Source organism: Marmota marmota, unplaced genomic scaffold (genome assembly GCF_001458135.2).
Source record: "Marmota marmota marmota unplaced genomic scaffold, marMar, whole genome shotgun sequence".
In the NCBI taxonomy this organism is placed as follows: Eukaryota; Metazoa; Chordata; class Mammalia; order Rodentia; family Sciuridae; genus Marmota; species Marmota marmota.
In genome coordinates, this window is record NW_026000249.1 from 528,418 (window position 1) to 555,315 (window position 26,898).

The 26,898-nt window shown below is 40.7% G+C and overlaps 1 long non-coding RNA gene across 1 annotated transcript in view; it reads left to right on the forward strand.

The window, feature by feature from the left end:
- Nucleotides 1-8,548: 8,548 nt before the first annotated feature.
- The window catches only part of LOC125614149, a 177,524-nt gene continuing 159,174 nt past the window's right edge, over nt 8,549-26,898 (forward strand). Inside the window, exons 1-2 of the long non-coding RNA XR_007344793.1 lie at nt 8,549-10,241; nt 10,345-10,473. This is a non-coding gene — a long non-coding RNA (uncharacterized LOC125614149). The remainder of the gene's footprint in view (nt 10,242-10,344; nt 10,474-26,898) is intronic.

A 26,898-nucleotide genomic window follows, 5' to 3' on the forward strand; every position in this document is an offset into this window, starting at 1 on the left:
ATGTGTGACTTTTATGAGATATATTCACATTTGGTGTCGGAACAACCACATGGCAACATGTTGGCTCTTTTTTATTGTACCACTCTGCATAAATGTTGGCACCTTATTACAAATTAAATGTTTGAACTCTATTTTTAAAAATAAAACAAGCACAGAGTCCTCAAAAAAATTGTTGTAAATGAAGAGATACTGATTTCATAGCATGTTTCTGCCCAAAAGATCCTCTTGAAACCTGGTCCTGTGACCAAGCGTCCAGCAGAGTTAAAGACACATCCTTAAGATTGTCAACAGATTGTGACATCAATTTGGTTGGCTTTACAATCCCTTGCTCTTGGCTGCATGGGCAAGGAGCAAATAAAAATTCAGACTGGCGCCAGGCACAGAGACGGGTGCCTATAATCCCAACTACTTGGGAGGTGGAAGCAAGAATATTATAAGTTCAAGGCCAGCCTGGGCAACTTTGTAAAACCTAGTCTCAAAACAACAACAACAAAATAACTCAGACTGTGGCTTTAAATTTCTAAGGGTGGAATAGGACCCTTGTCCTTAGATCATTTTTGTGTCTTCTCTTTGTTGGAGGCTGGGGAGTACAACTGAGTGTAACATTCATTCATTCTTTCACCCTTGAAACAGAACTTTTTCTATTGATTACCTTGAGGACTACAAGGATTTGAATTATGTCCTTCCCCACTAGTTTTTTATTTAGAAAACTTTAAGGAAGATTAGAAAAAGAAAAAGAAAGGAAAGAAAGAAGGAAGGAAGGAAAAAAGGAAGACTACATACCCTTGACTTTGCCTTGCAGTTACAGAAGTCTCCTGTGATAAGGGAGGGAACAAGCTGTGGGGACAGCTGGGTGAAGGATAGCCTCAGCAGAAGGGACAGCACTTGTGAATAAACTGAGATGCAAATGGGCCTATCCTTCTGGGCCCTACTAGGGGTGAATGGCTACAAGATATGTGGGGGCTCTGGAAGGGAATGGGTGGATTTTAATTTGGTTTTGTTTTCCCTTTGGGAGGAGGGTAGACATAAGCAGATGCCTTAGGATCTTGAAGAGCCACATGAAGATCTGGACTCACAAGCCTTTCTGGCAGTTGGACAGTAAGTCTCGAATCCAGAAGTCTTGTAAGGAGTCTGTTGAAGAAGATGAGCAATAGGGAGATTGCTCCAGAGAAGTTCTTGAATTCTGCACATATTTCTAAGGAAGAACCAACAGATTTGCTGGTGGATTGGAGGTAAAGTGGTACAGCCAAATTGACATTTACTGATATGGGCTAGGTGAAGTAAGGAGCTCCATCTTGGACATGCTGCATGAGGGATATCCAACAGACATCTGTCCCCAGAGTTCAGGGGGATCAATAGTGTTGGAAGGAGAAACCAAACCATTGACATATCGGTTGCATTAAAAGCCATGCCTAGAAACTTCTTAGGTCTAATGATATCCTAACAGCAAACAAAACCAACATTCGAATGGAATTTCAATATTGAGTTTTCAGGGAATCTCACCAACGTTAGATGACAGCAATGTTGCATTTGAGTTACAGCTCTGTTGAGTTTTGATTGTTTGACATTGTCAAGGCATTGAACCTCTCTGAGCCTGGGTTTCCCCATTTCTGTGGAGCGGGCTACTGCTCTTGACCCCAGCATGGATGTAAGAATTAAACTAGATAATCACTGTAAAGTACTTGGCATGGAATATGACCATGCAAATGGTAGCTATTATCATTTTCTCCCACTATGAAGCCCTCTCATTACCTTTAATTAGAAATTAAGTTTGTGTTGTTAAAGGACATATAAAAATTTAGTTTAATTATAAGAGCCCCAAAATAATCAGATTGGGTTTGCTAATGCCTCTCTTAACTCCTGCAGTCATTTTTCCAAAACACAAACAAAACAAAATGAATAACACACACACACACACACACACACACACCTCAGATCTCAAGGGTTGTGAAAAAAGTTTGCCAACTCCAAATTAACGGAAAGTTATAGAAACAATTTGGAGGAAAATTCCATTTTTTCTGTAGTTTCATATTGTCCTGGAGAGAAGAAAAGAATAAACAAGTATGAACACTGCACTAGCCATTGATTAATTTAAAATTTGGAGCAAGAGTTCATGAAACACAAGAATGTATGTAACTTGCTCGTTTTTTAGACAGCATAAAACTCAATACTCACCCACTACACTTTCAGACAAACAACAACAAAAAAATCTCTCCAGCATGGTGTTCATGTGGAAATGAGTCTGTTAGTAAAGCTCATGGAAAAACAGCCTTTTGTGAGCGTTGTGTATTTCCCTTTAACATGATATAGCTATATCCCAAAGGGGGATGATGATCAAACAGGATTTGTCCCCAAAGTGACAACCCATCAGTCTTAATTCTTGGGGGCTTAGCTAAAGCTAACCAGAATGGCCTTGCAAATAAGTCTGGGGCATGTGCAGGCTTCCTGGGCTTTCATGGGTTGATGCAGGACCAAGAACTTCCATCTCTGCCCCGGGGCTGTGTGTGCGCGGGATGTGCACAGGCGCCTGGTGTGCTGTGATTACAGCTCTTCCTCAGTTCATTGGTAGTTAATTGGCTAGAAAGAAGCTACCATATGTGAAAGCAGATAGGGAGCATCTATTTTTGGCAGTTCTTCAACATCGCATTTCATTAAAGAAATGGTTTTTTCTTTCCGAATGAGCAATAAGCAAAGAGCACCTTGTGGGGATTTCCAAACCCCTTTAGTCAGGGTTTGGCTCACAGAACGAAGGGAGCAATTTATATGTGATTCCAGCGTTTGTTATGGAACACATATTTCAAAGATTAAACAGCCATCCTCAATCCAAACAGATTCTGTCAGAGAAATTGAAAACACATCCATAAATTCTCGGCCCACAGACTGCCTGACAGGTTGGGTCCAGAGGATGCTTGCTGTAGAATATTCCTTCCTTCTACCAGGCTCCATGTTCATTTCACACACTCACACTCTCAGGGTTTCCACCTGTTTCCAGCCAATACAAACTGAAGCGGAAATTGGAGCTAGCTCCCTTTTGATGAACAGGTTTCCTTTTCTGCCATTTCTCAAACTTCAGCCTGTTCCCCAAAAGACATTTCCAGGAATGGCTGCTGGGTGGCTTATATGATCAACAAGGAACTTTGTCCAGGGAGTTGCCAAGCCCAAGTTACTGCCTGGGGCAGGAGTCTCCACTGGGTATTAGAGAGCTGGGGGAAAGGGCAGAGCTGCATGCATTGGAGATGCTCCACTGCTTGTGGCTCCTGCAGGATACTACTGTTTGTGCTGGATGCTTTCAGGTACCAGAGGACTAATGGGTTGTGTGGTTCACTAATTGGTGACAGGTGTGTGAGAGTCCAGGCAGTCTCTTTTTCAGTTTCCAGCCGAATGCCCTCGGAGAAGTTAATTTACTTTAGTGAACTGCAACCTGTCATCTGTAGGGCAGGGATGTAGGACCTTTCCTTACACTTCATCACCAGAAAGTGACTAGGGCCCACCCTGACCTGCAGTACTGCAGAGGAAGTACCAGTCTGAAATGCAGAACCCCAGCCCCACCCAGGTCTGTAGGGGCTGAATTTACATCTTAACCACCCCAGGTGATTTGTGTGCTGAGTGAAGTCTGAGAAGAGCTGCCTTAAGTGACAGGGGTCCAAATGAGATCACCCTCTAAGTTCATGCCCAGCTCTAAGATACAATGTTCTCCAAGATTCTCTCACTTCCAAAGGAAGAGGGAATGATGGCTGCAGTCATCAGGTCACTAAAGGAGCCTGTCCTAAGAAACAAGGTAGAGAGAAACTTGGCAGAAGATCTTGACATCTCACGTCTCAGCTCCGAAACTTTCCCTGCCACAACTGCCCTGTTGCATGAAGCTCTCTTGGAGATTCTCAACCTTAGCACCAGCGACATCAGGGGTCAGGTGAGTCTTCATGGTGGCGATTGTATGAACTGTAGGACATTGAGCAATTTTCCTGGCCTCTACCCAGCAGATGCCAGTAGCTGTTCCCCGAGTTGTGACAACTCAAAAATGTCTCCAGACATCACCAAGTGTTCAGGTGGAGTGATTACAATTTCCCCTTTCCTTGTTCTAATTGCACAGAAGGAACATTGTGGTTTACAAAGTGTGGGGAAAGGGACCTCTCCTTTTGCTGTTTTATAGGTTTTTTTTTTTTTTTTTTTTTTTTTTTTTTGTAAAAGTAGCTGAAAATCCCTATTGTCAAGCAAAGACTGAGAACCCCCTGCCTGTCTTGGTGCATCTGCGTGGCTGTGGAGGAAAGCGTCCCCTCAGCTTTTAAGCAGAGAGCAGTACTCTAAGAAAAGCAGGTTCTTTTGCTTCTTTTTGAGAATCCAATGGTGAACCCAAGAAGATTTTCTCTGGGTCTAAGTCTCATGCCAATTAAGAATTTTGATACAATTAACTTCATTTTCTCAGGTCTGGGTAATCACCCCTGTCTTCCCTCTTCAGTTACCCCACTCCCCCCATACATGCAAGCAGGGAGAGAAATCACTCTTGTCATTAGAAAGAATACCAGCTGATAGCCAGGCACAGTGGTGCATGCCTTTAATCCCAGAGACTTGGGAGGCTGAGACAGGAGGTTTGCAAATTCAAGGCCAGCCTCAGCAACTTAGCAAGACCCTGTCTCAAAATGAGCAATAAAAAGGGCTGGGGATGTAACTCAGTGGTAAAGCAGCCCTAGGTTAAATCCCAAATACCAAACCAAACCAAACCAAAAAAAAAAAAAAAAAAAAAAACCCAAACAAAAGAACAGCTGCTTCCTTGAGTCAACTTTGAAAAATGTTGTCTTTATTGGAAGCTTAGAGGTAACCAAACTATAGCACATGGCTGAATTCAGTTTACCACTTGTTATTGTAGGAGAAGCTTTTTGGAAAACAGCCACACCCAACTGTTTATGTATGTCTAGGGCTATTTGTTTTTGTCTATGGCTGCTTTTGCACTAAAATGGCACACATAAGTAATTGCAACAAACATCTGGCCTGCAAAACCTAAAATATTTACCATCAGGCCCTGTAAGGAAAAAGTTTGCTGGCCCCTGACTTAGAGTAAATTAGGGTCACCAGACCATTGGATAGCTACCAAGAGTAATTTAACTTTCTTACCAGTGGAAAATATGAATAAATGCTTTCAAAACAAAAGCAAGGAGAGACATGTATGTGTTTTAAAAGATGGATTTGTTAAAATGCCTTTTCATCCTCTAAGTATGCAAGAAATATCAGTCTTTACTTAGATATTAAGAGAGGTATTAATGGCCTCTGCTAAATTTAAATGTTTTCTGTGAGGGAAAATGGGCCATTTGAGTAACTTTGTGTCATTTACAAATATTTTAGCATTTACTTCTGTTTATTAATCTCAATAGTCCTGTGAAGAAAATTGATTATACCCATTATTCAGAAGGTGATACTGAGGCCCAGAAAGGTTAAAGCACAGGCAAATCATTTACCTATGGAGATTTTACAAAATATTGATGTCCTGGAGCCATACCCTGAGATTTTGATTAAGTAAATCTTAGGTGGGGTCTGCTGTCAACTTTATAAAAGGTAGATGTGTGATTCTGATGTGGGCTCAACATTGAGAACCTCTGGGCTCCTTGGAGATGCCCAAGTTGATATAGCTAGGAGGTGGTCTGCTTGGAGGAAACTCAAGGCTCTTGGTGACTTGCAAATTCAGGAACATTTTTCTTCCAAATGACAACCCACGTGAGCTCTAACATTCTCTCAGTCCAACTTGTTGGTCTAACCTTGTGGTTCTCCAAGCATGGTCCTTGGACTAGCAACATCAGGATCACTGGGAAATTGATTAGAAATACAAATTCTCTGCCCTACCCTGTATCCAGTGAGTCAGCAAGTGCAGGGGCTGGGCCTATCCATCTGTGTTTTAACAAGCCCTCCATCTGACTCTGAGGCAGCTACAGCTTGAGACCCACAGGCCTATGGAAGTGGGATAGGGGATAGATGAGTTTTCATGGCAATAATGTGCTAAAACCAGCACACATGCACACACACACACACACATGCTGTGCACACTTGCACACACACACCTGGAAAAGACCCTGCCTCTGGGAAATTAGTACTAGGTGTGGAGGGGCAGAATGAGTGTGAGAAGTAATGGGAAAAGGAAGAGTCCACAGGTGTCTGGGAAAGTATGAAGAAGCCAGGGCAGCACAGAAGAAAATGGACCTCACCAGCATCCCAATATGAGCATCTGCAAACTTAATTTGCCCATGGGCAGCCCTGAAGTTGTTAGCGGAAATTTGTGCATTCCTTCACTGTGCTGGCAAGTCAGAGGGGTTTGTTGTTGTTGTTTGTTTGGCTATTTCATTTTTTGCTTTTAAAAGTTTTTTGGTTTTTTTTTTTTTTCTGAATCAAGCACTTTGTAGAGATGAACATTCTTGTGTGATTAAATGAGCCCCCTTCTGCTTAGAGCCAGTCACATTCTTCGCTTTGATTTGATCCCAGGTGCTCCTTTTTAATTGCATTTCGTATTCAACTGTGTAGCCATCCCCTTCCAGGAGAGGGCTGGCCCCCTAATCACCACAGTTCTTTTGCCCCTGCAGCTGGGACTTCAAAGGCCCCAGAAGTCATATTGTAATGTGAGCTCCAAATTGTCCCTGAGAAGGAACCCAGACAGGCATCCTCAGTCAAGACTCATCAAGGGGAAGGGATACCTCAGTGTGGCATGGGGTGAAAGAATGCAGCCTTATCCTCAGTCCCTCTGGGAGCCCCCCCCCCCCAAAGTACCACCATTCCTAGTCTGGAAACCGCAGTAAGATATATGTAATTCAAGGCTGCCCAACAGTTTCCCAGAGACAGGGGGACAGACATGTATGCCCAGGAAAAAATGTTTGTTTCAAGCAAAGGTTCACAGCGCCAGCTGCCAATGGGAGAAGAAAAATAGAGAGGAGGACGCCCACAGGCTGATATGGGAAAGTATAAACAACCGTTCCAGGCTCTGCTGAAAGGCTCGTTAGGTGAGATCACATCATCTGATTTGGGTGTGTTTTTTTTATATATATATAATTACTGGACCTATAGACTGTAACTGCAAAGCACATCCTGTTTCTAGAATGGGTGGGACCATGTGAGCTCATGACAGTTTCAAGTCGGCATTTTGACATTCAAGTTGGACTCCAAGAGTTAACAAGAGCAGGCCCTGCTTTAAATAGGAGTTTAATTTTAACTTCCAAAGCACAGTCCCTGGAAGCAGATGGGGTAACTTGTGTCTCTATTTTCTTTATTTAGCATGGAGTTAATATAGAATATTGATTCCTAATGTGGGAATTCTGTGGGTGAAAAACTGGGGTTAGCTTTCTTGGTCAAATCCACAAATTTCTCAAAGTCAGGGAACTATGTCTCCATGATCTTTCTTTAGTGTAAGTTCTAGTTTCTTGAATATTGAGGACAATCAATGCATATTTTGAAGAATAGATAAATGCTGAAAGCCTACTCTTTAGCAGTGACCTTTTAGAGTAAATTAGGAAAGTCATCCCAGCAGAGTTTTCTGGAGATGTAGAGCATTTCCCCCCCAAAAGCCCATCTGCCATTGTGTAAAATGTCACATAAAACACTAGATGTTAAAAGAAAATGGCAATCGGCTTGCTGCTGCATGGCCTGAGAGGGGTTGCTTAGTTTAGAGACCCTGAACTTCCACAAAGTGAATATGAAAGTGGAGTCTGAAGACCGTCCATGCCCTGGCATATCTTTGATCAAACTGAACCTGCAAAGAAGTGTGGCAGGCTCTAAATGCCACAGAGACTAACTGCTCAGGAAATCCACGCCAGTGACTTCACTGAACATGTCACATCAAAGGACAGAAATGCCCCACTGGCTGGAAAGTTCTTTTGGTGTTCAATGTTGAGAGAGAATAGAAATGAGATTAAATTTCAGTATTTCTGGATTTGGTTAATAGATTCTCTCTTTCAAATATAAGAACTTTAACTGATTCTGTTGCTTTAGTAGAAAAAGATCCAAAAGGTGCATCTAATAATAAGGTCTGAAAGGGAATAAAAATGTAGCTGTAGATAGAGCATCATAATTTTAGAGAAGTTTTTTAAAAATTATTTTCAGCTACCACAGTGAAGATGGCTGCAATTCAGTGCACACACTTCCAAAGGGAGACTCCAGGTTCATGGGAAAATCCAAGGATACTATTTGCAATGTGATTGAAAGACTTAAGCCCACCTCAAAATATACTGCTCTGGAATACTGGCTATTTTTAATTAAAGTCACTTAGGAAACATCAGGTGCAGCCTGGGGATGTGGCTCAGTGTTACAGAACTTGCCCTAGAAATGTGCAAGACTCTGGGATCCATCCCCAGTCCCCCCACCACATACATAAACACACAAAGAAAATGCCCCCAATCCCAGCAAGTCCAGGGGTGCAGAAAGATCAATTTGATCTTCATTCTGTTTCTTAAAAAAAGGAGGTAGGGCTGGGGTTGTGGCTTAGTGGTAGAGCACTTGCCTGGCACATGTGAGGCACTAGGTTCCATTCTCAGTACCACATAGAAATAAATAAATAAATAAATAAATAAATAAAAGGTATTTTGACCCTCTACAACTAAAAGAGAAATTTTTTTAAAAAGAAGGAGGTAAAATTCCCATGTGAAAAATGTCCTTCTTATATGAAATGCAATAACCTTATTATCATCAATGATGTGAACTTGAAACTGAGAGAGCACTGTGCAGACCTTGTTATAGTAACTCTAATCTTTCAAGCCTCCCTACATAATTAGTTGCTTTTCACAAATTACTATTCTTTGTCCAATTCAGTATATAAGAGATTGACTCTTAACTGCTTTTCTTTATGAGGGTTCTTCATTCTTTATGAGGGCTCACGTGTCTCATAAAACTTGTATTAGATAAATTTGTATGCTTTTCTCCTCTGAATATATCTTATGTAAATTTAATTCTCAGGCACAGCCAGAACCCTAAGAGGATGGAGGTGGAATTTTGCTACATCGATAGCTCCTTTCTTTAGGATTCAAGGAGTCTAAAGCAAAATGTTAGAGAATGATATTGGAGGAATAAAAATACTAATTTGTGTTTTATAAAAAGGAAGAATATGGCTGGGTGCAGTGGCTCACACCTGTAATCCCAGCGGCTTGGGAGGTGGAGGCAGGAGGATCGCGAGTTCAAAGCCAGCCTCAGCAATTTAGCGAGGCGCTGAGCAACTCAGTGAGACCCTGTCTCTAATAAAATACAAAATAGGGCTAGGAATGTGGCTCAGTGGTGGAGTGCCCCTGAGTTCAATCCCTGGTACCTCCTCCCAAAAGGAAGAATATTATGTACTTTTGAATATTTCATGTCATTAACAAACCACTTAGACCCCGCTTTGCAGCTACTGATGCAGAGCTGCCTTGGTGGATATCAGCTCTTGTACCCTGCGATGGCCATGAAAGTTCATGGCAGCCTCATCTTGGACCCAGAAGAATCCATAATTAAGGCCCCAAAGGACTAAGATAGTGCAAACATTTCATTTATGTTCCCTTTAGTTGTCCTGGGCCAAAAGGTCAAGATGTCGTCTCCGTGTTTTCTCCTTCATTCCAAGTGCCTGGCTGATTCTATCACCTCTCCTATGCTTGAGATAAAAAATGCCATTTCACTTTGGTTTGTTCCCAGCCACCTTGAGTCTTTTGTGTTTTGGAGGGAAGCAACTACAAGTTAAATCATTCTCTAGTCACTAACATCCATCAATTTTCACAATCAGGGTAGACAGATTTTTATTTGCTAAAACTCAGCTTCACCCACTTGGAACTAATGGTCTGAAAAAGCCAGATTGGGGACCATGTGTTGCCAAAGCAGAATTACTTTAGCTGGGATATGCCAGACAAGCGCTCTACCACTAAGCCACAACCCCAGCCCTATCTCCTGCTTTTAAGAAACAGACAGGTTCATATTATTCTGACAATCATCTTTATGTAGGCAAAGCCAGGTGAAACTTACCTGTTGAAGAGCTTTGCCTTTGGCATAGAATGGACGTGATTTTGAGTCTAAGCTCTGCTGCTTCCTACCTGTGTAATCTTCAGCAAATTACTTGACCTAAGATTTAGTTTTCTCATTTATAAAATTTGTTAATTCATCTATGCATACATACTTGTTGAGCATGAACTGGCATACATAGCATAAATGCTCACAAATATGATTGTGGCAGGGAAAGCTGATGCTTACCAAATCCATGTTCTCCCTCTCTTCTAGGCTCAGAGCTAGACTACATTTCCCAACTTTCCTTGCAGGTAAGTGTGGTCATGTACTAGTTTAGCCAATAGAATTTGAGTAGAGAGGAGGTTCATAAGCACCACGTGTGATCTTCCACTTTCTTTCTCTCTGCTGGATTAGAATGAAGATGGCCCAGGGTGACCATGGAAACCCTGTGTTGGAGATGGCAGTTCTGCTGTCAGCCTGAGCCTCTGAAGGACTGTGGAGGAGGACATGCTAGTGGTTTGTTTACCTGCCCAGTACTATCATGTGAGTAAGAAATAAAACTCTGTGGCAATGAGTCATTTTCCATTTTGGGATCGGTTTGATAAAGCAAATAGTCTAATCAGACTAAGCAGTTATTACCATTATAAATTTGTATAAGGCTGCAATTTTATGAAGAAGTCAGCTTGTACCAGCTCACAAGAGCTAATGGTTAAATTTGCAGTAGTTTCATGAGCCATTCAATGTCGTATTCCTAGTTTAAAGGCAGCCATGATGGGAATGGTTATACCACAGATATTGCCAGATACTACAAACCAGACCCCCTTTTCCCCACTGGAACATTTATCAGCATACTACATACAGGGAATAGATCATTTTCCTTTTTCGTTGTTCCAAAGCTTAACAACCTAGCACATTTTATATTTGTGTGACCCAAAAAGTGTTTGTGGCTATGAATCAGGATTAAACTTGAATAAATTACGAGAGGAAACATAAAAGGATAAAAGCTAATAGTTAGGATTAAATGAAATGTGGAGAAGGGGGAAGAACAGTCTAGTCTTTGCCCTTCTAAAATAAGAATATCTTGGGCTAGGGATATATTTTTATGTCTTGATTCTCTTTAGAAATTTCAGGTCTTCAACCTCCTTTACCTCCCCTATACCTTGATTGGTTGTCACTGGTTTCTATCTGCAAGTGAGTGTCTTCTGAAGCACACTCATTCTCCTCTCACTCCCAAGCACTCCATAATGACAAGTGCTGGTAAGGTGTCTTCATGCTCCTATAATAGAGGCCCAAGACAGCTGGGCTCCCCAGATAGCAGACCTTGAGTTGAAGAGTCAAATGCAAATTATTTATCTGGAATGTGATGCCAGGAAATGGCCTGAAGGAATAGGAAAGAAGGGGAGCAGGGAAGGGGAGGCAATCAATGAAAGAGATGTTAGCCAGCTGTGGTCAGCTGGAGGAACTGTCAGGCAATATAGAACATGCATTTCAGAGTTCATGCTCCAAAATGGGATAAGGGACATCTTTCAGTCATCGGTCAGTGTAGTGCCATATGCCTAAGACTCCCATAACCTCTTCAGACAACCAGACTGTCTCTGTTCTTTCACAACCTAACCCTAAGAATCTCCTTACTCTGCCAAGTCTTCCTTGGTTTATCAGAAGTGATTTAACTCCTTTATTCTGGACTTCCATGTATTTTCTTAGCAGGCCTTGACTGTGACTTCCAATCACATATCATCCAGACTTCTGTATGCACCTAGTTCCCTTTGGTACATTCTTGTACAAGAAAAATTTAAATCACAATGTCAAAACTTAAATGAGGATCCTTCTGTTATAGTACAACATGATTATGATTGTCTTGGGTTAAATATATGTTTTATTAGAATTTCTGCACTGTCGTAGACACAAAAACTGGCCCTAGTGAATATGTTGTCCTACATGGCTAAAGGGACTTTATAGATGTGATTAAAGATTTTCCTGGATTATTCAGGTGGGCCCAATATGATCATAAGAGTTCTCATAAGAGGAAAGTAGAAGGGTCAGAGTCAGAGAAGGGGATATAACCACAGAAGCAGATCTAAGTAATGAAGAGCCATGAGAGAAAATGGGGGCAACTTCTAAAAGTTGGAAAAGTTCTAAATCCTACAGAAAGAATGCAGCTGTGCCAACGCCTTTATATCAGCCTGTAAGGTCCATTCAGACTTCTTCCCCCTATAACTGTAAAAGAGTAAATTTATGTTGTTTTTAAGCCACCAAGTTTGTGATAATTTGTTGTGATAGCAATGTGAAACTAATACATGTTTAAGTTTTTAAAGTTATCTATTTTCAAATTGCTTTTTGGAGATCCAGCATAATTGTGATGGTTGTCCTTTTTCAGTTGATTTCAGGAATCAACTTTGTGGATTAACTGAAACCAAATCAGGATTCCAAATCAAGGCTACTATCTGAGGTCCACTTTCATTATTGGCTGGAGGCTTCTCAGGGCATAAGCCCTCGCCTCACACATAGATAGGTAGGCTACATGGTGGGCTATTGCCCCAGGGAAATTGGTTGTTGATGGCGCCTGCAGATTGTGGTTCAGTTATTCTGGATTAACTGCTGCCTTTGATTACCTGCACATTTGTGTGTGTGTGTGTGTGTGTGTGTGTGTGTGTGTGTGTGGATAATCCTTCATCCAGATAATTAAAACTTCTCCTGAACATGCTGTGTTCTTGGGCACTTGAAATCCTATGGTTTTACTTCTCTGTTTCTTGGGGAGTGCCTTTAAAGCACCAATAACTTTTGTGCTTGCCAAATCACTTGGCTAATTCATGAATGTGCTTCATTCTGGATAATAAAAGCGAATGTTTCCTGAACACTTCACTATGCCAAACTCTAGGTTGAGCACTTTTTATTTTCATTGCACTTTTGAATACTCACTCTGAGCTGCGTGCACTATGGCTCCCCACATTTTACAGATGAGGACATGAGGCTTGGAGAGGTTTTGTGGCTTGTGGACACTCCCATGGCTCAGGCATGGCAGAATTCTACCCAGAAGCCAAGCAGCTCAATTCTCAAACCCACACTTCTAATCAGCAATGATATTATTACACTTTTTTGGAAATGACTTAAGTTATTTTCCCCCCAGAATTAGAGCTGAAGTTAGCATCTTGCTTTAACTGGGAGTAAAAAAGGCCAAGAGTCAGGAAGCCAAAATGACTCCTTTATTAACTATTGCATTTTTCTCCTGGACACATGCTTGTGATGCATAAGAAGGACTCTGTGTGTGGTGGTCCTATTCTCCTTTCTATTTCAGGATACTGAACTTGACCTCCACCATGCAAAGAAGTGAAGATTAGGATTCTTTATTAATGTTTAGTGATCAAAATGGATTAAAAAGGGTTCTTGTTTGTGTCCATTGGTGTCTCAGAGAAAAGGCCTAATTAATAAAAAAGTCAGTTACTGTTTTTTTCTGCATTTCAGCTCCTGTAGTTCAGTTGTATTTCCCATCTGCTTTGCCTGTCGATGGCACTACCCTGCTGTTCAGTTGGACTGATGGCTAGGTAGCCTTCAAATACTTGAGCGTTCCTTCCTTTTATATTAGAGGCCAAAATGCCAACACAGGGCTTGATGAGGGGTGATTTTTCTCCTCATGGGACATTTGGCAATATCTGTAGACATTTTTGATTATCACAACCTGGGGGAGGATGCTACTGGTATCTAGAGTGTTGTATTAGTTTGGTGTATGCATCAAAATGCCACAAACTTGGTGGCCTAAACGAACAGAAATTTATCCTCTCACACTTCTCGAGATCAGAACTCTGAAATGGAGGTGCCAGCATGGTTGATCCCTCTAGAGGCTCTCCAAGGGAGAGTCCTTTCCATGCTTCTCTCCTAGATTCTGGTGGCTGCTGCTATGGTTGGTATTTTGTGGCTTGTGCCTACATCACTCCAGTCTCTGCCTCAGACTTTATATGGCATTCTTCTCTGTCTTTCATCTCAAATCTCCCTTTCCTTTCTCTTATAAGGACACCTGTCATTGCATTTAAGGCCTGCCCTGAACTAGGGTGAGCTCATTCTGAGATCCTTAACTTGATTACATCTGCAAAGACAAATGCTATTTCCAAATAAGGTCACATTCACAGATGCTGCAGGTTAGGACTTGGACATATCTTTGAGGGAGATGCTACTTAACTTGTTACATGGATAGAGGCCAGGGATGCTGAGAAACACTCCACAATGCCTGGGACAGCTTTAAAACAAAGAGATTGAGAAACACTGCTCTGCCCTGAATGAAAAATTTTACTGAAGCAGAGAACACCTCTCCCCATGTCTCAAGCTCTTCAACCAGCCATGACACCCAGTGCCACCCAGTGTAGGCTATGCAGCCAGTTGCCAAGTGGCACCTCCATGTTCTGCAGTGTTAACCATCATTTCCAATATGTGGAGGCCATTTGTGCCCAGTAGGTGGCATTCAAATACCCCATATAACTAAGCCTAGCAAGCAGATAGCACAAAGGGTAAAAGATTAATGCAACTTTCAGAAATGTGTGGATTCAGGTATATAAATCTATAATTTGCATCTCTCTCTTCAATGCAACTTAAGAATCTCTGGTTTCCTAACATAGATTCTCAAGATTTCTGCCTTCTCTATCCCCCTTATGTACCTTAATGATTAGTCTATTTGGAGAAAGTGGGAATTTATACCAGGGTGTCCCAAAGTTTTCTATACAGGGCTGGATAATAAACATTATAGACTTTGTAGACCAAGAGGCAAAACTGAGAATATCATGTAGGTACTGATATAATAAGGGAGACAAATGCTGCCACACCCTGCCAGGGTGGCTGGTGCTGGGTGGTGGACTTTGTGTCCAGTTACCATTTGTTGCAGACTTTCTCAGGAGGAAGAGTGGCTGACTCTAATGTTGGAGCCTGGCTCTAGGGGTGACAGGGAGGCAGGTGGTGAGTGGGATTGGAGGAGGCTTGCTACCTTGATCAGTTTTCTCTTTACCTTTTGACACCCAGGTCCTGGTGTACCCTTCTGTACTCCTGGAGAGCTGGGCCATTTGACTTTGTAGCTGGCCAGAAGGCTCCTAGACTGCTCTGTGCTTAGCAGTTGTTAACAGCAGAGGCCTCAATGTGTAGATGTTGGCCAGAATAGCTCCGGAGTAGTAGCTACTGACCTGGGAGGCAGATTCTGGAAGCAGAGGCAGAAATAGGAGTGGAGGATGGTGCCCTGGCTGGTATCCCAGCTCATAGTGCCAGTCTGTTCCTGCAATGTCTTCCAGCTACACAGACACAGGCTGTGGGCTGGATTTGGCCCACAGGCTATAGATTGCCAGACCCTGGCTTGACCATATGACAAATACTCAATTAGTCCTTTTTGGATTCACAAACTGAATGTTTCATTTGTGAAAGCATAATGTCGAAAGCAGTGAGAACCATCTGATTCCCTTTTGTTAAGCCAGTCCCTGGGTTTTTATAGATAATATGTCAAGGTTTAGAAAAATGGGCACTGCAATTTCTCTTTGCAAATTAATAGACAGGCCAAAAGGTACATGGGATAAGGATGCTGAAAGAGATGTTTTTGCCTTTTGTGTTTTGAAGTTTAGCTTCTTTCCTTGTAAACCCCCAATCATCTTATTGGAGTACATAATCCTGCAAAAATTCAGGCACTGGAGATCAGATCCTATTTATTCTTGTGATATATAGTTTAGTTCTGGCAAACTAATGTTTTGGGAATGATGACCAATGAATTTATCTTGTCTTTTACTATATAATCCTCAAAGACAAATATTAGAAGCAGTGTGTTTGGAAAGAATAAAAGAGCAGCACACTCCAACATCCAAAGTTTTAAATGTCATGAACTGCATGCCGCATGAGCCAACCATCTGGCATTTGCAATGTGGAGGCACTGGGTAAGACAAAATGCCTTCATAGTCAAACCCCAGAAAATCGTCTGTTATCACAGTAGCGACTGCTGTCTGCCAGAAAGTATTCTTCCCTTGCTTAGAAACATCATCAAAATGTGTTCTAAAAAATGAGATGCCACTTCCCATTTTATTTCTCTGACCTCGTCCTCCTTTGGATATGAACTTCCCAGTCCTCTCTAAGTAGATTAGATCAGGCTTGTGGAATGTCATCTCTTGAACTCCTTCTTTTTGATCAAAAAGCCTGGGGACCTTTATACCACCAATAATTATGCACAAATTCAGGACTTACTAAAATTCTGGCCTGCTACTCTGCCATGGAAGACATCAACAATCACCAGAAGCAGAAGTTTAGGAAAGAGGGCAGAAATTGGTTTTGGACTTCCCAAACTGTTCCTGCTTCAGTATATAATCAGGTTTAGGGATCTGATTGGCACTGACAAGGAAAATATCTTGGAGGAGAGCTTGATATTCAGAGACATGGCCAGAGATGCTATAATGGTTCACTTGTACCCCCAGAGTCAAATCCTTGCCAATGCCCACACAGATGGAGTCTGTGTGTGAGGAGGAGGGCACTCAGAGAGGGTCTGTCTGCCTTCTGGATCCTTCTTCACTTCTGCGGCACCTGCTATTTCTCTACTGAGGTTTCTTCTAGGCCTTTGCAACATGTCTATAACTTTGGGAAGAGTAAGAATAATCAATATCCTCCTTGCAGCCTTAAATATCAGGCCCTCAGAGTCCCAATTGTGGCAGGCTCGTCTATACAAGCTCTTTCAGTGACCTTATCCAGGCTCTTGGTTTTAACCATCTCTCTCTAATCCCTGACTTGGGTCTATCTCCAAAATCAGACTGGCTCCAGTAACTTCTAGTTTGCATGCAGTTGAAGGCCCCCAGAGGCACTTCAGACTCAATGTGCTGTCTACAAGAGACACCCTTTACATTCAAAGACACCAATAGATTTAGAGATTTGGTATCTCTAAGGAGATTTGGCATTTGCCAAAGATTGGCATCCCCATATATGTGGGAGGATGTGGATGAGGAGGAGTCAGTGAGGACAGTTCATCTTACTGGAGCTGACTGGGAGGACAAAGAGATGGTGAGAGATGGACACAGTGGTGACTGTGATGATGGTGCTGATGGTGATCAAAGAGGAAAATGGGGTGTGTTGGTAAGTTATTTTTTGGTTGCAAATTACAAAGATCCAACTCAAACTAGCTTAAAAATGCACACACAATTTTTTAAAAAAAGAAAAAGAGAGATTTTATACTTTTACTGGCTCAAGGAACTAGGAAGTTGTTTCAGGAGTAGTAGGATCCAGGTATTCCGATGCTGCCATCTGTTATAGACCGAGTTCCTTCATAAAGGAGACCGAAGTAACAGCTTGTGTGTAGGTAGTTTATTGGGGAGCAGCATTGAAAGGGGATGCAGAAAAGCTGAGAAAGATGCAAATGAGTTAGCTGACACTGTGAGAAACCAGAGCTTAATGCTATGGTCTCTTCAGGGGAGCTTTGTAGAATACATTTCAGGATGGACCTTCTAGGAGACATAAGGGGGAAGCATTTAATTATCAGTACTGTGCCCCACTTATCAAGTGTGGCCCCATGTGTGTTGATGCCCCCCACATTTACAGGTTGCACATTTGAATGCTGAACAGGTTCCACAGGCATCTCACAAGAGGGTAGCCTTAGGGTAGAAAGTGAATTCATTGCAGTCTCAGAGAAGTCTAAGGTGGAGAACACTGCCAGGTTGCACCTGCAGAAGGCCCATCAAAGCCAGCATGGAAGTGATCTCAGCAGCAGTGGGTGGACTAAGGGAAGAGGCCAAGAGGATTTGAAGTAGACCATAAAGCTTTCTTATCCACCATCAATGTATCTCATCTCCCTGGCTCTTGCTCCATCTCGGACTCTGCTTGCCTCTGCCTGACTCTCAGACAGTGTTATCCATGTGGTGACAAGACATCCCCAAGAAGCTCCAAACTTATGTGGTACTTAGAGTTCATCATTGCAGAGAAAGAGACAGACCTGGTCAGCCCATGTTTAATGTTCAAAACAGATTCTGATTCTACTTGGAGCATGTGCACAACACTGTAGGGGGGAGTCTAGGAAAGCAAAAGGCTTTTAGTCTGTCCTGCTTGGATCACTTGGAGTTGGGGATGGGCTATTTCCCAATGGAAGGTGTCTGGTTGTGGTGCATGGAGTATTGCTTGGATCCACCTTCAAGATTAAAGAGAAAACTTGATGCCAATAAATTGCCTCAGCTTTAGAGCCAGAGTCATAATCTCCTTAGGGCAATTCCTGGCCAAGGACCAAATGAGGCAATGCTAAAAAGGCCCTGGTTATTTGTGCCCAAAATAAGACTCCTCTAAGGGAAATCTTTGTTCTGGCACTTCCAGAACATGGGTTGATGGAAAAATGACCAGATCAATGTTACAGTCTGGAAGCTTCCCGTGCCAAATCCTGCTTCCTCCCTTTTCTTTCTCAGGTGTTATCCTCCAATCAACCTGTTGCATTCATAACCTATCTTAGTGCCTGCTTCCTGTTGAATCCAGTTGACACATAGGAAAATAAATAAGTAGCTGATGTTCTCAGAGGACTTAAAAGATGAAGGAAGGGAGGAGGAAGGAGGAAAATACTAACTATGCTTTGGAGAAAAGCACAGCTGCAGCCAGGCCTGCCTGTCCTCATGGTGGCTTTGACTCTATGTAGACCCTCTTGTAGAACTACATGAATTCCAGAGATGACCTCCCACGCCAGTTGCCTTTTTCCAAGTGGCATGCCAGGGAAGGCGCTGAGGGTCCTTTGTGCATGGGTTGGCCTTCCTAAACTGGAAATCCAGGGACCAAGGAAATGCAAGGAACCATGTTATTAACCTAGACTTGCATGTTCTCATTTTTCTGAGACTACTCTGTCTAATGTGTCTCCAAACACCTGGTTTGTGCATCATTGGCCTTAGGTTTACAAATTGGGAGTGAATTTTATGAGAAGGTGGCACATAAAATTATGGGTCTATAAATGGCCATCGTAAGCCAGCCAAGTAAAAGGCATAAATTCCAAGTCATGTGGTATGATGAAACAGAGCTGAAATTGCTATTATTTTCACTGGCAGGCAAACAAAAATGAACAAAATCCTTATTCTTCGGAGTGTAGAGGAATCTAAATGCATTCTCATTGTGCCCTACATGCAGGGGAGCAACATAGAAGTTATAGTTCATCAATCTGACCTTCTAATCTTGGATTTGATATGAATACCAATAATAATAGTTTTCTGTGGTGTCTTCATCCTGGAAACCCAATGTGCATCACTCATTACTAGCAGTGTCATAAAGCTTTTTCTGTGTCACTAAGGGGCAAATTCAAGATAACACTATTTCAATCATGTTTGTAGCTGGTTAAATTTAGCAAGCACAAGATAATACAATTGCTACCTTGTCATTTAAAGAATTGAGCTCTTTTTATAGCCATCTTGTTAAATCACAAACTTCAAGAAAGGTGTGTGACTTTAGCTAGTAAAATAACTGTACTGATCTTGTAAGAATCCAAAATTACATGGGCATCATCTTAGACAGTTAGGTCTAGAAAGTGAGAGCAAACTATTCCATTATGTTACATTTTTTTTAAAGAAGGGCCATTTTTTTTCTTTAGAAATAGAAATAATTTCCACATGCCTGTGAGGGAGTGTGGGGACATCCAGGGCAGAAGTATTTCCTGGTGCAGTTAGAGAGCTGCAAGAACTGACATGACATAGTAGGATAATAGTGTAGGCACTGCAGGGCTGTTGCCAGGTTTGGAGTTTACTAGAACAGACAGCCAGTTTTATAAAAGTCACAGAGTATGTTTAGTTCTTTGATCATTTCCTGGATTTTTGGTTCTCATGTGGAGTTCTTAGAAACTGACTCAAACTAGTCAAACACCTAAAAGATTGAGGAATAACCCAGAATACAAATACAAGCACTAACTTTGTGCAGGGCTATAGTATTGTGTCAGCCACCCTGAAACTTTCTGTCCTGATCTCCAGACATTGGGTAGGTTGTGTAGAAATGGGAAGACTTGGATGGATAGCAGAAAATTAGAATTGAGACTGGTGGATGGGTCTACACCCGGGTCAGGATTACTCTGATAAATCACACAGCTTGAAGTAATAAGAGTACAGTACTTGTATTTATCAGATTCAGTGCCTGCCTCTCTCCTAGATAATCATCAACGTATTTTGCTTCTGTTATATGCATTTTCAGTGTATAGGTAGATCATCATCAAAAAGCCTGTTATGGGGAAGAATGTAACAAAATGGGATAATTTACAATCACTTCCTTTTTTAAAAAAACTATTTGTTTGTGTAGTTGTAGATGGATAGTATGCCTATATTGTATCTGTTAATTTTTTTATGTGGTGCTAAGGATTGAACCCAGTGCCTCACACGTGCTAGGCAAGCACTCTGCCACCAAGCTATAACTGCAGCCCCAATTTACAATCACTTTCTAGACCTGCCTCTCTGAGATAATGCTGGTGTAATTCTGGATCTTGCAAAGATCAGGGATGACTTCCTCTTCTTGATGGTACTAATTATTTCATTGACTTTTGAAAGTTTTGGGATGGACATTTCAGAATATCAAGAGACAGGCATACCCCAAAATTGTTTTTCTAGTTTCTTTTATTATCTTCATAATGGCATCAAGTAATAATCACATATTAACTACAGTAGGTTTTTAAAAATCCTCTATTGGTGATATTTCCCCCTACTTTTCAAATGTTGAAGCTGGGAGTGCCCATTTTAATATGGAGGGCTGGACAAATGGAGGCATGCCCACATTCAAGCTTGACCATTATGACCTAGTCACTTTTGTTTCACCTGAGGCAAAAATAATGTGAATTGGTGATATCAGCTAATGATATTACTTTTCTCATTGGAATTGAAAAAGGGAAGGCTTCCTCCCCCCTTTCTCTAATAACATCATTAAGATAGCAAGTCATAATTTTGTAAAAAAAAAAAAAAAAGCTTTATCTCAGTAATTTTACACTTTTATTTCCAGTTCTCTTCTTTTTTTGCAGCATGTATAAATTATACTTTGGTTAAAATCAGAGTCTTGTAACACCTTACAACAATGACAGAAGTATCAGTTTAAGAATCCCTTCTTGAGCCAGGCACAGTAGCACATACCTATAATCCCAGTGGCTCAGGAGGCTGAGGCAGGAGGATCCTGAGCTCAAAGCCAGCTGCAGCAACTTAGTGAGGCACTAAGCAACTCAGTGGGACCCTGTTTCTAAATAAAATACAAAAATGGGCTGGTATGTGGCTAGGTAGTTAAGTGCTCCTGAGTTCAATCTCCAATACCAAAACAAACAAATAAAACAAAACAAAAGAATCTCTTCTTTCCCAGGAGAAAGAAAGATGGATGCACTGCTAGCCTCCATGCCTGTTAATCTCTAGGTCAGCCAATGATTTTCCAGAGCAGCGCTGTGTTCATAATTTTGGATATATACCAAACTCTTTCATTACCCACTTACATGCACATCCTTCTGACTTCTTAATTTCATCCATGATATATGAATGTTGCTTATTTAGCTTTTGTGAATAATCTTATTTTGCTTATAAGGCAAAGATTGTTCATATTCATTAAACTTACTCTATGATCCCCTATATTTCCAATTTCCTTTGCAGTTAATTGTAGGCCATCTGACCACTTCTAGTGAATGAATTTTGTGTGGAAATGTATTACTTATGGGGCACAGAAGTCAAGAACTGGTGTGCCTCTTCCATTCTTCTCCTTGCCAACCATGATAACCTGATAATTAATCTATTAAGATGCCAGCATCAACAGATAGAAGAAACTTGGATTCCTGAGTCACCAGTTGGAGATGAACTCTGGCCAACTTGCATTGAACTTCATATAAGTAAGAAGTAAGAGAAGTAAAAGATTTTTGTTACTGCAGCATAGCTAATGCTATACTCAGTATTCTTATTTCCATGTCCTTGTAAAATATAGTGTTTTCTCTATGAACTAATCACAAATATATTATAGATATGGAGATTCCAGACTCATATATGTGAAATATAAGAATAGTGGAGAAATATTCTGGTTAGCCTCTTTTAGGACTTAAGTTTTCTGCTCAAATAACATCCTCTTCCAAACTACCCAGGATTTCAGAAGTTATGTAGTTTGCCAGTGTAGAACTGAGGAACAATCTCTCTTCAGAACTATTATTACAAGATGGGTCAGAGCTATCCTGAATGTAATGTTGAGGAGTATCTTCAGTGGGGTGGGAATGGAGAGATCTATGGAAAATTGTGCATTTGCAAAAGTTTTCTGTATTCTTATCCTTCATCTTCTGGCATTCATTCTTTAGGTCCTGGCGTAGACTTGATTTTGTAACAAGCAGACTGTGTATACACACAAAAATCATTCCGTGGGAAAGGAAATATATTTTGAAAATAAAAATAAAAATATTATCAAGGGAAAAATCAGAAATTTGTTCAACTTCCTTACCTATTGTTTGTTTGTTCTTAGCTCAGTTTTTTAAAAATTTAGATAGACATTGGGAAAGGGGGCTGGATGTGGATAAAGTTTATGTCATATCTTTCAGAGATTAGGGCATCTAAATTTCTTCACAGAACTCTACTTAGACATTTTTTTTCAAAATTATATCTTGTATCCAATTCCTCCCAAATGGTTTGCTAGCAGGCATTAAATAGAAATTAAGCCTTTTTTTGATAATGAGGGTGTTTATGTTTTAGAAAGATTGGGATGGGTGAGTAAGAATTTGTGGCAGAATTGAACTAATTGATCCCTAAACCATTTTGCTTTCTTTCTAGGGCATACAGCTTGACTACATTTCCCAAATCTCCTTACAGTTAGGTAGGGAACGTGTTGTATACTACCTCCAGGCCTGGCTCATCAACAGTCTCCATGTGATTCTTCATATTTTTTCTTTTCCTTTGTTATGATTTAGATGTGGTACCCCCCAAAAGCTCACATGTGAGACAGTGCACAATCTGGGGGAGAAATGATTGGGTTAAGCCTTAACCTAATCAGCAAACTGATCCCTAATGGGATTAACTGAGTGATAACTGGAGGCAGGTGGAGTGTGGCTGGAGGAGATGGTTTATTGTGAGTGTGATTATGGGGTATATATTTTGTATCTGGAGAATGGACTCTCTCTCTCTCTCTCTCTCTCTCTCTCTCTCTCTCTCTCTCTCTCCTTTCTGATCACCATGTGAGCTGCTTCCCTCTGCCACATTCTTCTGCCATGATGTTCAGTCTTGCTTGGGGCCCCTGGGGAAAGGAGCTGGACTTCTATGGAAGACCTCTGAAACCATGAGCCCTCAAAAAAACTTTTCATCCTCTACAGTTTTTCTGGTCGGGTCTTTTAGTCATAGTAGAGAAAAAGATGACTAAAACATCCCTTGAGGCATGCCCTAATGTAGAGCATCTAGTGGAGTAGGCCACGTAGATGGTAGAGGCCTGTATCCTTGAATGACTGTGTAGAGCAGAGCCTACCTGATGGGCTGCATTGAACTGTAATATGTAAGAGAAGTAAACCTTTAATGTGTGAGACAACTAAGATTTGGGAGTCGTTTGCTGCATTAGTTAACCTGCCCTAACTAATACAGACTTCTTAGTCAATCATAGTTTATTATTTAAGAAATGTGCACTGTATGAAGCAGTTCCTTAGGTGTCCTAAACACCTTTGTTAAAGCACAAGGGTTTGAGGGTTACATGAAGGATTAATACATTTGTGAAATATTGCCAGTTATATCCTTCCAAAAGTAATATTGATGATTTCCTCCTTTCTGACAACATGGTAACAAACTTTTACCTCTGTCATGTAATATATCACAGAGTTTTGAAATTATTAGTGGTGTAATTTGACAACCTTAGGCAAAGAGGGGAATTTATTTCACATTAGGAAGTGGGGTTGATAGCCTTCAAAGATGATTACCATCATTTCCTATGTTCCATGTTCCACTCATCAAAGGGTAAAGTCTATTTTTTTCTTCCCAGATGTTTGGATTGGGCTTGTGACTTGCTTTGACTAATAGATGGTAGAGAATATGACATTCTAAAGCCCAAGAACCATATGCAGAGACCATGTGAAGAAGCAATGAGGCACCAGATGTGAGTAAAGCTTCTTGAACCTTCTTATCCAGCCCAGATGCTAGCTGACTACAGCTAGTAAGGTGACTTCAGTAAATGCAAAATGGATCAGAAGAATCATTGAGCTGAATCAACTCAGAATCATGAAAAAAATTTATTTAAGTCATTAAGTTTTGGAGTAGTTTGTTACATAGCAATAGGTAACTGAAACCAGAGGGATTCTAGGTGTAAAGTTCTGACTGGTTAAGGAAAAGAATTGTAAAGTTTTGCTTAAGATTATTTATTGTTGTTTTAAATCATGAAGGTAGACACATGACTTTCAAAGAGGTCTGAGAAAAGCCATTATTCTCAGGGGCATACCGTGGCCACTTTGTCATATTCACACTTGGGCCTTGATAAATATTTGTTTTAACTAAATTTTTTTGAATGAAAGTAAGTATTCACTTACTTCTCTGTTCTTTATTTTAGGTCATGAGCTTTTTTATAGGAGCAATCATGCATTTCCTGGGCATATAAGAGTACTTCAATAAGGTAGCAGGCTTTAAAGATTTATTGATTGAATTAATCCTAAGCATGGTAGGGGGTGGGGATATCACCCTTTTGTTGCTGAAAGCTTGGTCCTTGACCCAATGCCAATCCAATAATGAGAATACGGTTTTGAGAAAAAGGAAAAAGACAGTTTATTGCTTTGCTAGCAAAGGAGAGATATAGGGGACTCCTGTCCCAAAGGCTGTGATTCTGCCCATTGGAAGGAACAGGGGTTTTTTAAAGAGGTGATTCACAGAAAATGAGATTAGGGAGGAGAGATGGGGGGAAAGAAGATCAGGGAGGAGAAGGTTAGGGAAAAGAAGATCAGGGAGAAGGTCAGGGAGAAGAAGGTTGGAAAAAAGAAAAAAAAACATGTAAGTTTCAAAGCCACAAGGGATATAGTCAAAGCGTGAATCCCTGTTACACTTTGAGGGAATGAGTAAGCTATGAGAAGGAGCCCGTGTTTTATTCCATTATCTCACCTAAAGTTCAAAGATGGCTAAATGAAAGTTTCTGTGCCTCTTAATGATTCAGTAGATCAATAGATATATCACCAAATGTTGCAAAGGAGAATTTAGTTGTCACTCAATAGAAAAAGGAAGAAATCTTTATCTTTAGATTAGAAACCACTATCTGAGGATAAAGATCAATCAAATTGCATTTGAAACACTCTCTGTATTATTCTTAGAAAGGGTTCTTTCCTTGAGAAATGAATTAGCACTCAAAATAGATAGTATGTTGATCATGAGTTATAAATAGAGATGGTCCTGCACTAGGAAAGGTGGATGTCTGGACAGAAATAAACCTGATGGAAACAAAATATGCAAGGTGTTTGTTACCTTTTTACGTGTACTCTGGTTATAGCTATTTTTATTTCAATAGCCAAGTAGAGATCATTCAATTCACATTTCAATTTATAACATAGCCAGAGGGATTATTTCACCTCTTTGAAAGCCATGTGTTTACCTTCATGATTTAAAACAACAATAAATAATCTTAAGCAAAACTTTACAAAAATTATTTAATAATTTTTGTAAAGTAAGAATATGAAAGGATTAGCTGAGAAGAGTTGAACCATATTATAGAAAGAGAACTTCATCCATTTTAATACTGAGTTGAATAAATATTTATCACAAACTCCAAAGAATATACTGTAGGTTTATATTATAACTTCTAGTTACTACTTTTTTAGGAGCTACTAAAAACTTTTAATTTGATTCACTAAGCGATCCAGGGTGTTGAACTTAGGCTTACCTTCCATCTGTCCATCCATCCATCCATCCATCCATCCATCCATTTCTGGAGCTATTTGTGTAGCACTTGATATTTTCCTGGTTTTGTGCATGCCATTGGGAATATTAACTAACATGTAATACTACCAGAGTGTGACAAATGGTTTTCATATGGTAGTTCATGGTAGCATCACTATGCTGCTCTTCTGATTGAGAACCAAACTGTTTTGACCATTCCCGATTTATACTTGGACATGAATTTTTTTCTTGTTTGAAGACCTAGTCTATTAAATTTAGAATCTTATTTTTCACTTTCTCAGTTGACCAAAGTTTTCTTGAAGCATGAAATCTTTATCACTATATTGTTAACGTTGTTTGATTTCACTAATATGCTCAGACAAATGCTGACAGCCTGCTTCAGTACTTAATCTAGTGCAACATGACATTAAATAAGATGTTTCTTGTTTTTTGTTTCAGTTGATGCTTCAACACTGAGAAAATATGGCAATTCCTACATCCAGATAGAAGAATACTTCATGTCTGTAGGATAAAAATGTGTTAGCTTTCTGGCAATATAACAAAATAACTGAGGTAGTTAATTTATAAAGAGAAAAGGTTTATTTTGGCTCACAGTTTTGGAAGTTCCAGTCCAAAATAAGGTGTAGCCATTGCTTTGGTCCTCTAGTTGACATGCTGGATGGCCATGGCAGGGAGTGTGTTGTAGCCCAAACTGCTCACCTCATGTCTAGAAACAAAAGAGGATGAGAACGAGACCAGTGTTTCATGATCCCCCCTTCAAGGGCACACTTCTAATGACCTAAAAACCTCCACTAAGCCTTACCTCCTAATGGTCCCACCATTTCCCATTTTCCCAGGGGACCAAGCCTTTAATATGTGGTTCTTTGGGGGACACTCAACATCCAAAGTATAGCAAAGTGATTGTGTTTTTCCAAGATCTTTAGCTTGGCACTCATCTGAAAGATTGAGGGAGGCTGAGGGCTGACTGAAGAAACTGAAGAGGGTGTGTGGTGGGTGGAGCTTACCTCTGCTCCATACTTCCCTCTGGATGCTTGTTGAGAGGTAGAAATACATCATCCAGTTATAGCAATAAGAACAGAAGAGAGCTTGGAGTGAAAGTTTATGGAAAATCTGGGCAAAGGACCCCAGAGTTCAGAAGGTACACAGACTACTATCTGACACTTACCTGGAT